Source organism: Numenius arquata, chromosome 9 (genome assembly GCF_964106895.1).
Source record: "Numenius arquata chromosome 9, bNumArq3.hap1.1, whole genome shotgun sequence".
Lineage (NCBI taxonomy): Eukaryota > Metazoa > Chordata > Aves > Charadriiformes > Scolopacidae > Numenius > Numenius arquata.
In genome coordinates, this window is record NC_133584.1 from 55,624,808 (window position 1) to 55,643,892 (window position 19,085).

Here is a 19,085-nt window from a genome sequence, read left to right on the forward strand (position 1 = left end):
CTCTCCTCCTCCGTTCATAATTTGCAGGCCAATTATTCACAGACTTCGCAGATCTGATATACTGAACTCACCAACCAGGCATTCTGGACAAAAAGGTGCTACGTTTGGAAATCCTGCATGGAAGTAAGTTGTGCTAGAACCAGCGGAAGAGCAGGTCCCGTGGGCCAGGTCGCTGCTTCCTGCAGGTCTCTTTGAACCAAGGCCGAAGCGGCGCCGTGTGGCAACTCCGTAGATCTCCCTGGTGCCGGGATGCACAAAATACGGGACGGCACCGAACAGACATGTCCGGAGCAGATCTGCAGCCACGACAAACTCGCCTCGCTTATGTATCACTCGCTGCCCGTGTCGCTCGGTGAAGATCTGGCCTGCTCCGCCTACGATCGGGGCCAACTTTTTGCAAATAAAAACGCATTTATAATGAAGAAATTGCAAGCGCGGGAAACACTGGGGTCTTGTTCCACTGGAGCACCTAAAATTTCTCCTGAGCTTTATTTGCTCCACAGGATTGAGAATCGGTCCTTGCGTGAATTTGCAGTGAAAGTTTGATCATGACGTTTGGCTTCTAACGAAAAGCCGTTGCAGGAAAAGCTATTGCCATTCGTTAGGCCGGTTGTCTAACGTCTAGAACACTTTTACTTTCCCTTTAACACGACTGACTTATAGAACAAATTGCACAAATCTAAAAATATTTAATCCTATAAAGAATAGCTAGTAAAAGTTGTTCAAAGAAGCTGTCAGATAAGTTCAGATACCAACACTTTAACTGCTGTCAGATTTCATATACGATAAGGGCTGACATGTATTTTTAGTCTTTTAAGTAACGATTATTCATCGTTTTAGAGGTATTTGCAGAAAAACACAAATGGACTTCCAGCAGCAGTAAAAACCATGGGAATAACATCCATAGGAAAATAACACATTGTCTAAGAAGTCATTAAATGCTTTGCTTACCTCAATTATGGATACGATAATTTAACAAACTTTAATGATTTATAAGGCTGGAAAAATGATTCATCCGACTTCTACTCTGCAAAAGTTGCACTCTTAACTGGCGTTTCAGAATCTCTTCCAGAACTGAAAACTATTCCCTTGGTTTACATGTATGGTCATTACCCAAAAGGTTATATTTTACTTTTAAAATTTGGAAATGTCCACTATATCTGTTCAGGTATCTTGTAGCTTTGCGAAGATTTCTTTTTATCCCAACGTGTGTTTTGTTTTATTTTTCTGTTTAATTAATTCTGGGTTTGGGGTTTATTTTGTGTATATGTGTGGTTTTGTTTTGGTTGGGTTTTTTTCCCAAGAGAGAGAGCTCAAAAAAGGAAAATCCTGTAGTGGCAAACTTGCCTTTAAACTAAAAAGGTCCCTAAAGGAAAGTATAACCTGAAGCTGAGCATCGGTTGGGTTAGAAAGATGAAAAGGCACCTGAAGCCAATTAAAAGTGAGGATTTAATAACGCACCAGCGCACACGGCTTCTGACCCGTCCTAAACACGAGCACGATTTTGGGGTAGTTTCTGCATATTGGGAGTTTTCCAGACTTGGTGTGATCTTGTGCCTGGTGAGAACTATGTTCTCCCTCCTTCCATATCCTGCAAGAACAGCCGGGGGACTGTCTGAGGGTATGTGATAAAAACCACATTCTCCCCTCAGAAACAGAGGAGCGGAGGAGCAAAAGCAGGTGGGGGACCCTGAGCAATGCCCTGCCCAACACCTCCCGGGGCTGGCCGTGTCCACAAGGGTGACAGCCACCAGTGTCCCAGCTTTGGGGCTGAGAGGGGACGCTGCCTGTGGGTATGGGACACACTGTGGGATGAGGGGAGGAGCAGCTGCACAACCCCTTCTTGTGGGACGTTTAGGGGAGGAACCAAGGGTGGGGAAAGGGAGGGATCGAGGTGAGTTGGGGAGGAATAAACATGGAGGAAAAAAAGGGGTAAGGGGATAAAAGAGGTTAGTTGCTTGGAAACAGGCTGCCGACTGGCTATGCCCTGTGCCTGATCACTGCAGTCTGTCCTGCCTTCTTCCATTTTCAAAGCTTTTCCTGGGTGAGGGCTCTCTTGTGGAGAGCTGGGGAGAACAAGGATTCAGGACCGACTACTGGAGGGGTCCGTACTGTACATGTGTATTTTAGATATATGTCATGCTCGCAGACTTTGACCCTCATCTGCCAGAGAGGGGAGCAGGACGAAGCCGTTGGTGCTGCCGGTGTGAGCGCTGAGCGTCTCTGCCTGTGTTGCCCAGTGGGGCCATCATTGCGTACACACGTTGTACGTGTGTGTTTCATAGAATCACACAGTGCTTTGGGTTGGGAGGCACCTTAAAGATCATCTTGTTCCAACCCCCTGTCACGGGCAGGGACACCTCCCACTAGCCCAGGTTGCTCAAAGACCCATCCAGCCTGGCCTTGAACACCTCCAGGGATGGGGCATCCACAGCTTCTCTGGGCAACCTGTTCCAGTGTCTCACCACCCTCGCAGTCAAGAATTGCTTCCTGATACCTAATCTAAATCTCCCCTCTTTCAGTTTAAAACCATTACCCCTTGTCCTATCCCTACACCCCTGATCAAGAGTCCCTCCCCATCTCTCCTGTAGCCCCCTTCAGATACTGGAAGGGGCTCTAAGGTCTTCCTGGAGCCTTCTTTTCTCCAGGCTGAACAACCCCAACTCTCTCAGCCTGTCCTCACAGCAGAGGTGCTCCAGCCCTCGGAGCATCTTCACACCCTCTTCTGGACCTGTTCCAACAGGTCCATGTCCTTCCTGTGCTGTTTCTGCATGAGTCTGCTGGGAATCCATGCCGCAGGCTGGACCCCAGGCCATGGAGCTGCGTCAAGCCTTGCCTCTGTGGGGCTACCAGATTTAGCAACTCCCTAGCAGGCTAGAATCAGTCATGAAAATATTTGTCCTGAAAGACAGGGTATATTTTTATTAAAGTGTAGGCTTTTGGCAGGAAAGAAGTACCTGTTCTTGACAGCCAGAGAGATACCAAAGAAGGAGGTGAAGAAGAGTGGGCTTGACTCTGGGATCCCGTGACTGTGTGACTGCGCTGGGGTGGATGACAGCTCCATGCACTTCCCATACTTTCCTAGGTAGAAAAACCCGGGGGAGGTGGATTAGTAAAGCCATGTGGTGGTCAAGTGATAGAGCTAAATGGGGTCTTCTACCTGGAAATAATTCAGCAGCTTCTGGGAGAGGGAGGGACAGCATCTTCCCACTGGGACAGGGTTAAAAAGGTATTAAAACATCATCACGATACCCTACTCAGGAGTGGATTAACAGTATCTAAATTATTCTTCTTCAAGTGTTTGTCCAGTCTGCTTTTAAATACGGCCGTGCTGAATTTCCATGGGGCGTTTGTCCTACTACCCCACTCTCCCTACTGTCAGAAAGCTTTTCTGCACATCAGTAGAAGGAGTCAGAATGAAGTTTTTATTCATGCTACCACCACAATCTCCTTTCCACAAGCAGGAGATTTTTAGCCCAAAAAATAAAAAAAAAAAAAAAAAAAAAAAGTATATTGACCTATCTTTGTATTTCTACCTTATGTATGAAGTAGGGATGCTAAAGGGAATGCAGTGGGGCATCCCTCAAAAAACATATTAGAAAATGCAATGGTTTCTCCTCCAGACGTGCCACAGGCCAGATCCATCTGAGCAAAACCCACGGTTTGGGCTGTTGTTATTCATTTATATTGGGATAAGTAACTCCCATGTCGAAGCCAGTGAAACAAACGGTAGGAGTCTTCTTAACGAGAGAGGAGAAATCCAGAGTTATAAGAAATGAGCAATAAAACTCTTTAAAATCAAATTTCCTTTAAAAATTTTTGGATTTTATTGTATATGAAAGAAGAGTTTCAGGAAAAAAACCCCATGGAAACTATCACATTGCAGCCAAACCTTTTAAGATGCTTTTGAGTGAAGTATAAACATTTTCCCTGAAATCATATTTCTTATGGAAATCAAACATTTGACAGAAAACTCATCAAAATATGTTGAGTTAAAATTGTTGACCTACTGCAAGCGAATCTTCTCCAGTCAGAATGGTGAAAAGATAACCCGTCCTATCAGCAGCCACCTCCCAGAATAATCACGACTTCTTTCATGTCTTCCCTCTAACGAGCCTCACTGAAGGCCCCTCTCATCTGTACTTAGCAGTCAAGTAGTTCAAGTGGTCTCTTTCTTGACGCTGGTAATGGCATTCCATATCTTCTCTGTGCCACTGATTGTCACAGAAACCAGAAGTTTGGGCTTAGCACGTACGCCTCCTGAAAACAGATATCTGGGGACCACAAGATATGGCTCTAGCCGTTGAGGGGTAAGCTAAAAATAATGACTTCCTCTCGAAAAGAAATTAATTCTAAGGCCCCAGCTCTGTGCTGCGCTTAAGCGCTGTGCCAAGCAAAACTCGACTTAAGCCTGTGTTTTGCTTTATGCAAACACTTAACATGGATTTGCAGAATAAGAACGGATTTCAATTTAAGCACACGCTTAAGTGCTTTGCTGAACCCGGGTCCACATGCCTGGGTTGCTAACCCCTCGTTTACAGTTAGTCTTGGCATCTGTGTCCTAATTTTAAAGATACACGAGGGTTAGTGGAAACACTGAGGTAGCTTTGCTCATTTTAGGTGAAACTGGCAGACATCAAGGGCTTTTAGGAAAAATATATTATTTTTTTTTTTTAAAACGGTCACATTAATAGCATCAACCAGTAGGCTTTACTGGCAGCAAGCATCTTTCCCAGTTATTCGGTACATTCTAAATGTGTGGCTCATCACATGGCAAAAAATACTTCCTCTCCACCGGTATGCGGTGGAAGGGGAACTAAGAGGCAAGAAAGGCATTCAGAAGACAGCAAGCGTTTAATTGAACCAGCCAAGGAGAAGCTTTCATCAGGTAGCCATTCGGAATGACATTGGACATGCGACTGATTGGCACAGCGTTATTTATTTTTTTTTTCACTTTGATCATAAAATTACTAGGAAAGGTTTAATGGAGTTATAAATATCTTGTTTCCATGAGAGTCCTGGAAAGATAATTATAGCACTGAAGTCTTTACAAAGACAGAGCATTTATAAAATGATATTATCTGAGGACTCCAATGGATAACGCAGGGAATTCTGCACTCTATTCCCAGCTCTCCCGTTGACTCACTGTGCTTTTTGGGTGAATCACTCCATCCCTCAGTGACTCGGTTTCCTCATCTATACATTGGGGTAATAAGGATAATTGCCCGCTGCTGCAAAGTCTATATGAATTAGAAGTTTTAAGTATTGCTCATCAGAGCACTCAAGCCGGTTCGCTCACAGTAATGGATGTCTGTAAGACCTTGAGTAAGTTTCTTTCCTGAACTGGAACTGTCAGATTTGTGCTACTGGTGAATTATGTTACTTGTAGAGTTACAGTCAAAACAGTCAGAAGAAATATTTTAAATCTCTTGGTTCACACTTTCTAAGATGCTGACGAAACAGCTGTACCCCCAGACTCTTCAGAAATATTTTGGTTTTAATGCAAAGCTTGGAATTTAAAGGCTACGGCCAAGTTTCTTGTTGAGTAAAAATACAACGTCCTTTCATAAAGCCAAGCACTACAGAGGAGCATGAGCTCGAAGGCTGCCTAGCCATGGCCTAGCAGCCACCTGTGAGATAGGAACTACATCTAAACTCTCACTTCCCTAAGCTTTACCAGGCTTTTTCACTCATGCACTGCTTTTCCTGCATTAGAAATTTGATACGTCACCTTTCCCGAGTACCACGCAGAGTATTGGACTAACAAGCATCGAAAGAGCTTCACGTACAAGCACAGTGCAATTCTTACTGTTAAATCTTTGCAGCTTTGAAAAAGACAAGTGAGGAAGGAGTCATGGGCCCGAGCTCCAGTGGGGTACTATGTCTGAAGGGGATAACACGCATTTTGGATGTGAAAACGAGAACTTTTCTCGTTCTCGATACTACATCTCCCATTGATAGCACTGTAATTGCCCTTGCTGTGATTCCAAAAGGCTGCTGATAGATTTGGGAGAGATCAGAGCTGAATCAGAAAGTTGATGAAAATGTGGCTAAGCCTGCCAGGCCCTGGAGACAATCTGGTTCACTAAGGAAAGGGAATGCTCAGAAGTGACTTGAACACAGGCTGAGGATACTGAGATTCAATAATGGATGGGCCTTCACAGCTGAGAGAGCTGGGACTCTTTAGCCTGGAGAAGAGAAGGCTGAGGGGAGACCTTATCAATGCTTATAAGTATCTAAAGGGTGGGTTGAAGGAGGAGGGAGCCAGACTCTTTCCAGTGGTTGCCAGTGAGAGGACGGGGGGCAACGGGCACAAGCTGGAACATAGGAGGTTCCACTCAAATATGAGAAGAAACTTCTTCACAGTGAGGGTGACAGAGCCCTGGAACAGGCTGCCCAGGGAGGGTGTGGAGTCCCCTTCTTTGGAGATTTTCAAGACCCGCCTGGATGCAGTCCTGAGTAACATGCTCTGACATGCTCTGGGCAACCCTGCTTCAGCAGGGGAGTTGGACTAGATGATCTTTATGGTCCCTTCCAACTCTAAAAATTCAGTGAAATTCAGTGAAATTCAGTGAAGTGAAAACAAGCAGATTCCCAGCTGAAATGAGGTAAAAATGCAGATCAGGAAATGGAATTGTTTTACCAAGGACTGCAATTACATTTCTATATTAACAGTACTGAAAAAAAAATTGCACATTTTTCTGTAACTGAAGCTTTTGATCAAAATGTGTACATTCCTGGGGTAGAGAGAGGAGAGAAAGGCAACCTGATTACTTCTAGAAATCTGCAAAACATAAATCAGAAAAGTCTGAAGACCTAAATTCTCTATACCAGCATTCCACTTCCATAGAGCAACTTTTAGGTAGTCTACAAAGGCAGAAAACATCTTTTCTGAGGGTATAATGCCCCACGCAAGGCAGACATCAGATTAGGTAATCACAGCTGGCCAGAGAAGCCTAAAGCTAAGGAGGATCATGTTCTTTTCAAAGTGTAATTAGGGTACGGCAAGATTCAGCATTCACTTTTTCCTGGGTCCTTGCTCCAAGAGAATTACCGGTGATTTCTGTGAACATCTGTCCCAAATAAGAGCCAAGTGAGGCTCTATGGACGTAGTCCTTCAGCGCTGCATTTCCAGGCTCCTCTAGCAGTGGGGTCTTGCACTGGTAAAGTGGGTTCCGAGCCGAAGACAGGGCTCTGCCACTCTTTCTCATGTCAAAGCTCTCAATCGTAGCTAGACCTGACTCTTTCAATTAAACACGGAAGTTTCAGTGGGTTCACAGTGTTGGTCTTTGTTATTGCTGATACAGATCCAGAGGCAACTTCAAGGCACTGCCCTTTTATCTGGCCTTTATTGTGAAAACCATCATCGCTCAAGTGCTTTCCAGTATCGTGACATGGATGCCCGAGTGTGATTCCCAGGTTAAAATGAATAGATGAGCAGTGCAAGATCCTTAAGGAGCTCTACTCTTTAAATAATTCATTACAGCTCAAGATACTGCCTTTGACGCTCTTCTTCTGTCCAAATCTTGGTCTTAGCATTTACTATTTTAAGCTTGTTTATAGAACTGGAATAATACACAGATAAAAAAAGGATGATTATAAAAGTGTTTTCAGGCATTAAACCTGAGGTTTGAAGTTTCTTTTTCTGAAAAAATAAACCAAAGAATGTTTTACTGTCTGAGAACCTGGCAACTGGTCTTTGCTTACCACCAACTGAAATCAAGCAACACTTTGTTAAAAGCCAGCCTCCTCCCAATGATCTGGTTGTTCTTTAAAATAATAAAAAGACACGAATCAGCAGGAGATGGTTAAACTCTGTCCTTTGGGTATCAATCAACATGTTCAGCCTTGCTAAATTTTTCCTGCAGCCTCTGGCCTTGCAGTCCGGTTCGGGGGTTTGCAGACACGCAGGGTTTGCACTTGTAGGCATATGGGCCTGCAGGAACAAATTGGGTAATGACTTCTCCACGTCCCCACAAGCCAGGACAAATCCACGTGATGGAACATAGCAAAAGTTGCAATCGCTAAAGCATCTGCCTCGAGCTGCCCACACCTGCCAGCTCGGATCTGCACATGACGAGAAACATTTATCCCTCCACGCAGAGACACGCCAGCGTTGGCATTTTTTGTACGGGGGTCAAAGGTGGAGGCCAGGCAAAGGGTGGGAGCTGGGGCTGTCCCACCTTCTGGACTCCGAGCATCTCACCACCTGGATGTCTTGATGGGCTGGTTGTCTAAATGGGACATCTCCCGCACAGGCTCTTTCTGCAAACTGATTTCCATAAGGAATTCACAGCACAGTGGGCTTCTTCCAGAGGTGGCATTGGAGCAGCCCAAGGGCAGAATCTAGACCAGAGGCCCTGTTTCCTCTCTCCTTTCCCTTTTAACTTCCCTTTACTGTTCCCATTCTCCCTGGGAACTTCACTAGTGCCCTTTTCCCCCCTTCCCAGCTCAGCTCTAAGCCCAGTTTACTCTTTCCTTCAGGATTTTCAGATATCCAGGCTGCCAAATATCTGAAAACCTTAAAGTTGGAGTGCAACACTGCAAGACACTGGCAGATCAGTGTCTTGGTAGGACATAATGCCTGGATGGAGTTGCTATATCTTCTGGAGCTCTGTCACGCAGCCAGGAGAGCAGGAGGAAGGGGTAGAGACTTCCCTCTGGCTGATGTGGAAGGAGGACACTCTTCAGAGGCTGCTTTGCCACAATGACTCAATGTCATGGAAGCCGTGACTGCCCAAGAGTACCTGTGTCACGAAAACCGCTTCCATGTTGCCATCTCCAGTGTTCACCTTGCACAAGGGCTGGCAGTACGTAGGCACTGGCACCATCTAGGGGCCAACTGCCAATCAGTGATGTATTTCTAGAAGATTACTGTTGTAATATACAAAAATAATAATATAAGTAAGCATATACTAATATAATGTGTCTGAAGAACACATATCCTAGTAGAAGTGTTGAAAAAGGCAGCGTGTGTAAGTCTTTACTGCTATTCATGACTGAGGCACAAAAATATAGTCTCAGTTGCTACTTACCTGCTTGAGCTGCTTATTTTCTATTAACCGAATGCGTGTGTGGTGTCATGTGCTGACTAATAACTCATCATTCACACTCCTCCGCTTCCAATGATATTCCAGTTATGCCTTCAACAGTCACCTAAAAGTGTCACAATAATGAATGAAGACTTCAGAAAGAAAAGAAAACCGCCAAAAGCCTATGGATCGCACTTTAAGAGAATGAAACATAAATAATTTTTTATGATCTCTCAATATAAACAAAACTCCTTATTCTGACAGTTTTTAAAGCCTTTCTGTGTCAATCTCTATAATTATGGATAAAGATTAATAAAAGGCAAAGAAATGTAGTACAATGGTCTTCTCCATCAAACCTGTCTAGCACTACTTCTCAACAATTAATAAACAATAATTACCACACTATTCACTTTATAGGAGTAAATTGTGTCTTGCAGTTGATTACACTCTGTGGTTTTCTAATTAGTATGTGTAAAAATAGTATTTGTAGTACCTTTGTTTTCTTAGTTGTTTACATTCAGAAGCAGATTAAATAATATATTCAGAAGCTCTGTCTGTATTTAGATACCTAAATAAGCATCTTGATTTTTTCAGAGCACCTACAACTCTCAGAGTTGCACAGCGCTTCTGAAAATCAGGCCATTTATTTAGGTGCCTATATTTAGGTACATGAGTTTGAAGCGTTTGGCTTGAGGTCACATAGCTATGGCTCATTGCATTTTTTTTTTTTTTTTATTTCCATTTGGGTCACAATGGGCAAGTCACTTCTAATAATTCTCATCACAAATCAAAGAAATAGCAGGAGAGGTGGTAAGAATTACTTACTAAATACCCTCATGATGCTTAGCACTTCCTCAAATACATGAAGCTTCCCTCCCACAGAATTTAATTCTAAAAAAAAAAAGATAGAGATCAGCGCATCAGAAAGGTAAGATGGTATGTTTAGAGACTGAACTTATGTTCTGGCTAAACTGTGCTCATTTCCTGGATTTTATTTGTTTGGCATCTTTGTCATTCCCTCTATGAGCTTATGATAATTTTGACAAGCCAGATGTTTTAGCTTCCCGTGTTTTGGTTGGGTAAATCCTAGAAACCAAGTCCTTCTACTTGTTAACACATGGCAGCAAACTGCAGTTTATTCTTGAGGAATTTGAGCTGACGTTCTCAGTCATGCTGCTGAATTCTGACTATTCCTCCAAGACTGCTTTTGAATTTGCATGGTAGCTTGCACAGGCCTTGACCTTAGTGAACCCGTTATGAAATAAACAGTCTAAGGCTCTGCAGAGAGAAGATCACTGGGAAAAGGAAGTCAAGGGCAAAAGACAAACCTTTTAAAGAAACAAGGAAATCAGTTACCTTAACCTTCTGCCTCTGCAGTTTGTCACCCCTCTGCTTCACCAGGTGAGATGCTCCTAGCTTGGGCAGCAGGTGGACGCACCGTCAGCGATTCACACAGCGCTGCCTTCGTTTCGCACAGAGATGGTGGCTGAGCAGGAACAGGCAGCCCACAGGTGACAACAATCATCTTAAATATATTTCAACAAAATGAAAACCTCCTCAGCTTTCAGCATCCTCTTTCAAATGGGATAATTTAAATCTGGCAGTAATATTTCAGATTTCAGAGAACTGAGATGCTACTTTAAGGATGGCATTTCTTATGGAACAAAAAAGCTTTTTTTTTTTTTTCTTTCTTTCTTGAAATGGAGATTGTTTTAAAAGTCAATGAAACCCATTTTTTCCCCTTGATCTATCATGCATCTAGGCTAAAAAAACATGTCTTGGTTAAAAATATTCCTTAACTAGAAATTGGGCCATAGCATTTTTGTTGTCTTCAAAACTGAGGGTAAGCTGTAAGATAATAAAGCTCTATTTTGTGTTAGATAGGGAAATTTTTGCAATGTCAAATCAAAAAGAGGTTTTTTTTCAGGCAATTCTCAGTCTCAGAAGTGGATGGAAAATGCGAAGACTCTTTATTCCTCTTCTCATTGCTTTAAAAGACTCGAGTCTCCTGTCTGACCTTTGTCTGACCCTGAAGATGCTCAGAAACACCACGGATGTACTACAGAGAGGGCTTAGGGAGCAACACAGCCCAGTGCAGGGGCTGTCCCTCTGCAAGGCTGGCAGTTCAGGGGTTCCCAGGGCACTGCCACAGGTTCTCCTCGCTTGCCTGACCCCCACATACCAGATTTGGAGAGAACCAGCATCCCTATCCACGGCAGAAGCTTGTGCTTCTCTGCATCTCCAAATCCCCAAAGAAGGAAAGGGCTCAGCTCCATCATAGACCTGCTCATGGAATATCACGTGCAAGGGCATTGCAGGCACTGAAATTTTCCAGTAAGTGAAGGATACTCTCCTCTTCTGCAGCAATTTTTAATCAGTGCAACTGTTAATCTTTCTTCTTGCGCCCAGAGCTGTGCAAAATGTCCTGTAGACAACTGAAAAAAAAAGAAAAAAAAAGATAAAAGGAGACGACCTTTGCTTTACACGTTTTTCCTTAAACATCTGCAATATGTTGTATCTAAGCTGCTTTGCAATTGCTACACACGTACAGGATGGAACCAAAAAGGTGTTGAGGCAACGTTGTCTCCGTACTGAGTGCCTGGGCGATAAAATAGCAGATGAAATTCAGCAGCGATAAGTGCAAAGTAACGTACACGGGAAAAAATAACCCTAACTATACATACATAGACACTGGCTCGACCTGTCGCTTTTGCTGTGGGAGATCTGGAGGCTGAAGTGGAAAGCTCTCTGAAAATGCTGGTGTGGGGCTAGAAAGTGGTCAAAAAGGGGAATTGAAGGTTAAGAATTAGTAGCTCCCCCCTTAGATGACAAGGAGATCCCCAAAGTCATAGGACTCTATTGCTCATATGCTCTGAGTTCTTCTGAGTCCTCTGGCCAGACAGCTCCTGCCTCCTCCAGATCCAGAAAAATCCAATAGTCATTTTAGTAGAATCAAATTTTTAAAGAAAGTAGTGTTTTCTAGTAAAATTAGAAAGGATAGAAAGGATGGTGACAAAGTTTCACACTGGAAATAGAGAAAACCACATCAGCTTAAAAGAGGGACAGCTGAAAGGAAATCCAATTAAAGTCTGGAAAATAATGATGGTGAGAAGATCAAAAAAGAAATTTCATTTACTGCCTCTATAACAGAAGAACACTTAATAAAACAATCTGGAAGAAGACTTGAAACTGTTTTCACACAGTGAAGAATTATCACGGCACATTGTGGAAAGCAAAACCCCCAAACGGGCTCCAAAATAGTTAAAACAAACTCCTAGAGAACAGGACCACTGGTAGCTCCTAATAATAGTAGCTTGGATAAAACCCTGAGTTCCAAATGTCCCTACCTCTCTAATTTCTGGAAAATTCTAAGGTAAATAGGAGAAGAATACATGGTCTATTTTTGCACTGTTTTACTAAGCATCCAGTCTTGGCTGCTGGAGACAAGATACAGAGCTGGATAGATCCAACTGTGTTTTTATATTCTAAAAAAGTAACATAAAACAATCAAGGGTATGCTAATGCTGATAGAGTCAACATTAATTTTACTTGCTTTATCCACTCTAATCTCCAGACTCAGCCATTTGCAAGAAATCATAATCCATATCTGGCCAAAGAATCTGGGATTATCTCAGTGAGCCGAAATGTAAAAGAAGCAGCATTCACTTCTGGAGAATCTACAGATTTGGAGCCATTACTGACTCATTTCTGCTGAAAAGAGAAAACTTTCTCACCAAAGCTCCTTCAAATGCTGCAGGAGTGAGTCAGTGTTTGTGTTTTGATGATCAGAATCAGCATAACACAGGGGGGGCAAAGTCTTTTGGTTACAGCACTTTCTTTATGTTGAAATTCACATTTGAGAGGCCACTTTTGCTTACAGATTAAATCTGTGGATAAGGAGCAGGTGCAAACTGAAGATAACGAGCGGCTCAGGATTGGGATGAGACGGGCTAAACCTGTGCTCAGAGGTACCAGTAACAAAACTCCCACTGGGTTCTGTGGGAGCAGGACTCCAGCGCCGCTTACAAATCTTGCAAGTAGCAGCTGTTTTATCACCTCCCTCGGTATCCTTCCCAGAATTTCAGCTTCCTCCAGGTTTTGGCACTCTACAGCTACTTGGGTTGTGGGATGATGCCCACGGCATTTAGGAAGCACAAGGTGCCTACTCCAGCTGCGTGGCCTGAATAACACTGGGGTCTGAGTGGGTAAATGGTGCGGATCCAAGAAGAACATTCTCTCAGTTACTCTTTCCTTTGTAGCACCACTTTTCCACGTCTAAATAATATCATATTTTGTGATCTTTCCTAATAGAAAACTTTAATGTTTACAACAGGTATTACTAAAAACCCTGCAATTCTTGCCATTCTCATTATTATCAAATTTGAAGGACATTTTTACTGCAAACATTGGAATTTGGGTCTTTTTCCCCATCTTAGCAATAATGTCTGGATGCATATAAAAGCCAAAGTATTGACTTAGGCATTCCTGATTTTTCCTGAACACGGATTAGCTTTCTTTCATAACTGTAGAGATTCCCATTTTACGACAAGGAAAGCGTAAGCCAGGGCAACTTCATGACAATGAAAATATTTTTCCCAATATGAAAATATGAAAAATAATAAAACTTGAGCCTGGCTACCGTGAACAAGACACAGTTAAGAGGTATGGGGGATAAGAAGACACAAGGAAATTGTGTAACACAAAATGTGGGACAGAAAAAACCACGGTGGATGCTCTTCCTACTCAGAATATTAAATAAGACGCCATGCAAAGGGAACACATGTAAGTGGAGACAAAGGAAGATATCCTACCAGGTTTAATTCTTAACAAAAATCCAAACAACGAGCATATCATCTGATTTAAAACCTGATTAGTTTACATTGTGACATCTTCGGTTCCTCAGCTTGCTTTCTCTTCTGCACAGTGCCTAAAGTGATAAAATCACGGTCAGGGATTCATATTTGAGGCACAAGGATAAAACAACAAGTAATAATAATTACTACCATCCATTAATTATTATATATTAAAAAGGTAGGACCAAAGAAGAAAGCCTGGAAGGTGTCTAAGGCATCAAGGCATAAGACAGTCCTTAGTTAATGGGACCAGGAAGAAACTCTTCTGTTGCAAACACAACACTCCACAACGCATTGCTCTTAGGTATTTGCAGAGATGAGGTGGGATACAATGTTGATCACATTCATTACAACAGTTTTTCCTGCTGTTATTGGAACGTGCTGCTATAAGTGGCATTCATCTTTTTATATATTTTTATCTAATGGAGAACTATTCCTTCCATGGATTTTTTATAGGGTATTTAATAATGATATGTGAGTCTTCTAGCTCTCCGTTATATTCTATAGATTTTCAAAGCTGTCTTTACAGAAACCTATTTACATTTCTGTATCACGCTATTGATTGAATCCCTCTGTATTACATTCCAAAGCAACGAGACCGCAGAAAATCAGCATTAGCCTCTGACGCTTAGCAGTCTCGGATGTACAGCTGGAAGAGAGAAAATAGCCCTTCCTTTAATAAAGCATGCCTCGGGGGCATCTGAATGCTTTCTCTTCTTTTTAAAATCATGACTGCTTTTTTTTTTTTTTTTTTTTTTAAAAATCACGACCATGGCCTTTTTCCACTGTAACCCTGACGCTCCTTAGGAGTCCTACAAATGCACCTTCCGTAGCGGGGAGAGACGCTTTATTCACCTGTTAGTCTGAAGAAATGAACGACAACTCGATTAATTCCAGATGGAGCTCACTTCAAGGGCCAGTGTGCTTAGCGGTGGTCAGAAGTGGGAATGGTGGTTGGGAGCTCCATCCCCCAGAGGGAATTAAACCCCCAACAAAATCACCACGGGGCGCATTAGGAGCTTTGTCACTAAAACCATGGTGAGGTGTGCAGGCGCTGTGTGCGCGTCCATCCCATCTCTTCTCTCTGCATCCCACCCCACCTATCTCCATCCCATCCCACCTCTCCCCTACCCCATCCCACCCCTCCTCACTCCCATCTGATCCCACCCTACATGTCCCTACCCTGTATCCTACCTCACCCTATCTCACCCCACATCTTCCTACCCCATCCCACGTCTCCCTACCCCCATCCCACATCTCCCTACCCCCATCCCGCTTCACCTCACCTCTCTTCACCCCACCCCATCCCATCTCACCTCACCCCTCCTCTCTTTGCCCCATCCCACCTTATCCCATCCCACCCCACATCTCCCTACTCTATCCCTCCTCACCCTCATCCCATCCTACATCTCCCTACCCCATCACCCATGACTTCACCCCACCCAATCCCACTCCTCATCACCCCCATCCCACCTCACCTCTCCTCTCCTCACCTCAGGGAGGGGGCACACACCCTGAGGGAGGGAAGCTTCGCCGCGTGCTAGTACCGAGGACACAAACCGCTGCCTGGTTCCTACCGCTCCCTGCGTGCCGGGGAGGCCGTGAGACCCTGCCCCGGCTCACCTTTCCCCACCCGGTGCAGGGAGCCCGCCGCCCCTCGCCCCCCGCCCCTTCCCCGCCCGCCCACGCCGGTAACCGAGACCCGGCGCGAAGCGGCAGGAGGTGAGGGGCGTGGCCAGGGGGGGTGGAGGAGGCGGGGCCAGTTTGCTCCTCGCGTTCTTATTGGCGGCTCCTTCCTGCTCGTTTGGGTGGGGGGTTTTCTGATTGGCTTGCGGTGTCCCCTCATCTCTCCCTCCCGCCTCGTCCTCCACCTTCGCCTCAGCGGCGCGGGCAGGCGAGAGGTGCGGGGCGCTCGCTGAGGAGCCGGCGGCGCGGTCCTCGGGGCGGCGACCACCACCATCAGGGGAGGAGGGCGGCGAGGCGAAGGGCGACCGAGCCGCCGCAGGTAAGGGCAGGGCCGCCGCTGCCACCCGGGGAGGGGGGGGCTCCTTCCCCGGCGGGGGCCGCCCGCTCGCAGCCCTGCCCCGCCGACCTGGCGCCGTGCGCCCGCCCTGACGGGGTTATGTAAGCGCCCCGCCGGCTCCCCCCGCGGCCACCGCGCTCCGGGCCCCGCTCGCCCGTGGCTTTTGGGGCGCGGGGGGAGGATGCAGGGGGCGAGCCCGGGGCTTCCCGGCCGGGGGAGCTCGGTGCCCGCCGCGCAGCCCCGGGCGGGTGGCTGGCAGTGGCCGGTGGGCGGAGGTGGAGGCGTGGGGTGAGGGAGAACGACGTGGCGGCTCGTCCTCCGGAGCCGGTGGTTGCTCCGCTGGGGGTGTGGAGAGGAGCGTGGGGTGAGGGGAGGGAGCCTCCCCCGGTGTGGGGCACAAGGAGGTGAAATGGGGGCTCCGCAGCCGGGGGGGCAGCGCTCGGCTCAAGGCAGGTGGAAGTTCCAGGGATGCAGGGCTGTCTTTCCTCCTTGGACAACTTAAGGCTGGCGTGAAGGATGCAGTGAAGCCCGTATCCCTGAGGGACTGTCTTCTTGGGCTGCTTTAAAGTTAGTTGCAGCGTCCTACACCGATGCTATTTGATGCTTATGTAGCAGGTAGCTCTCTGTTGTGTTTTTTTTTTTCCCTTCCATCTCTCCTAGGCTGTTCTGTATCCCTTTAAAAATGTTTTGGTCCCTTTTCAACTTGAGTTTGGAGTCTGATTTCACAAAAGGAAAACGTATGATAGGTTTATAAAACTGAAATAAATAATACAAATAGCTTAATTGGGGTTATGCTTTACATGAGCTTCTGTGTTAGGCTTTCAAGATCTGCACTTATAAATAGGTCTGCTCTTTGTGTTGTTTACCTAGCTAGAATAGTTGTCCTGTTGAAAAGGAAAAAACTTTTTCTATGAAAACACAGAATTATTTTAAAGAAACTGCTGCATTTATTGTAGCAGTAAAACTAGATTGCATGGTTACACGTCATTCCTGGACAGATGGAAGTCTGAATACTGTGGGAATATAAAACAATCAGGAAAAACTACAAATGCATCACGGTAAACAAGGATAGAAGAAGATATTCTGTAGAATATCAACTCCCATAACTGGTAACTTTTTCATTTTTAGCAGCAGGAACTGTACGGAGGAGGAGTTAAACTTCTGAGGAGGAGTTGTCACCTATGTGATCTAGTTTGTCTGTCCTCTTCCGAATATTGTAGTGTGTATTCAGGTTGAGTGGATTGGTTTGTCACTGTTTGCGTTGAAAATGCTTGTCATTGCACTAGCGTCATTAATGCTTTTTAAGTTATAAGTTACTTGTGTGTAAAATCATTTTCAAGGGAACTCTGAAATTTTATTCCGAGTCATCACCAGTGCCCTGAGTATCTTCTAGGAGTTAAACACTGTGAACAGCTCCTGTAGCGTGTAGTTCTGACATAGGGGGTTTCTTCCTTTTTTTCCTCCCAACGGGGAAAGGGAAAGCAGGTCTTGGTAAGAATTGGGGTATAGTCATGAATTTTATGTTACAAGCCAGAGGGCTATTAAACGAGTGTTCCACTGACCCCTGTGTGAGGTGACAGATCTGGCTGACGGCCAGCGACGTTGTAATACTGTGTGCCCCTTATAACACTGGCTCGCTTTAAATAGAGTAGTGTAGAGGCCAAGTGAAGGTAATAGAAAAGCTTGTTCTGGTTTCTCCAGGTTTGGGGAGGGTTTTTTGTTCTTTGAATACCTTAATGTTACTGTGGTAATTTTAGAGGTTGATTAATCATAGCCCAGCTTCTTGACCTTAAGAACAGCATGCAAAATCTTCAGGCCTGGCGTTGGTTGCTTCAAAGCATCATCTTCCTATTGTGGAATGGGGCTGGAGTCTTGGCTTAGTAGGGTTGAGCACCAGTGACTGCTGGCTTGTTTCCTCCAGGGCTGGAGATTGCTTAACAAGCCAATGCCAGCCGAGTTCCTTTACTGGTCCTAGGATACATCCCTGGCACGGGAGGCACATCTCAGCCTTTTGAGCAATAGGCAGGTCTTGAACTGCTTGAGCCGGCCAACCCTGCTTTTAGATGAATAAAAGTGAATAGTCCCTTCGGATGTTAAAAGCTTCCAAAAATAGTTGCAGAGTCTCAGCTAAATTTAATACGGCTAGAATGTCAATGGAAAGGATTAGAACATTAGGGATTTGCACCAGTTAGCATTTAAAAAAAAATAATAAAATCCCTTTCCTCATATCTGTAACCTCTGTGAGAGGAATAGTGGAGATTTGACACTATTTTTGTGTGGAGCTAGCCAAACTGGAGTTAAAATGTGAATGGACTTCACTGTACCGGTAGTTTTCCCTGCTGTAAGGGGAATAGTCATTGCCCAGGTGGGAGACGCAGAGGTGAAGGTTGAGGGAAGGGGTGACTATCGGCTGTATTGCTTTTGAGGCTGCAACAGTTCATTAATCCTGTCACATGAGGTCCTGTTCTGCTCTTTCTAATTAAGTAAAATGTCTCCATTTAAGTCCGTGGGAGCTTTCCATAGTGAAGAATTAGCACCATATAAAAATAATACTATTCTTTGGTGTTCATTTTGCAGAATGGAATGAAATTTCAGTAGGTTACTGCTGTCTGAACTTCCCTGTTACACTCTTGCCTTCTGCCGAAGTCTTTAGTGTGGGTCCGATTGACTTCAGCAAGAGTTGTATCCTTAGGCTAACGCTACAGAAACTGGTGACTCTGTGTTCACTGAGTCAGTAACGAAATCTTAAGTAAAAACTAAGTGTTTCAGTAAAAACTTCGTGGGTTTGATTCCTCCCCTGCCTCCTCCACCCCTTTGAATTATGGTAAAACTTGCTCATTTTGGTGTGGTGGGTTTTGTTTTGTTTTAATAGAAGCAGAGTTGAAATCTGTACAGTTTTTCTAGACCCTTCTAGAAAAACAACTGCAACTTTTCTTGCTTTGGTTTTTTTTTTTTCCCCAAATTTTCTTAATTCCTGTAGATTACCGTTTCCAGGTTTGCACTCGGGACTCAATAATACTTTTAGTTTATAGTGATTATATTTAAAGCTTCTATTTGTAACATTTTGTTTGCTTTATTCTATTTTTAGTCATGTTGTTTGTCATGGCAAGCAGTGTTTAATAAAAAAAAAAGTAAAGTTTCCTAGCAATTTCAAGAGATACGTGCCTGTTTCTTGAT

The 19,085-nt window shown here is 44.5% G+C and overlaps 1 protein-coding gene across 1 annotated transcript in view; it reads left to right on the forward strand.

The window, feature by feature from the left end:
• The first annotated feature begins 15,783 nt into the window (after positions 1 to 15,783).
• Positions 15,784 to 19,085, forward strand: part of RCAN2 (regulator of calcineurin 2) — a 96,632-nt gene continuing 93,330 nt past the window's right edge. Inside the window, exon 1 of the mRNA XM_074153729.1 lies at positions 15,784 to 15,890. The gene's annotated coding sequence lies outside the window, so the exon portion shown is untranslated. The remainder of the gene's footprint in view (positions 15,891 to 19,085) is intronic.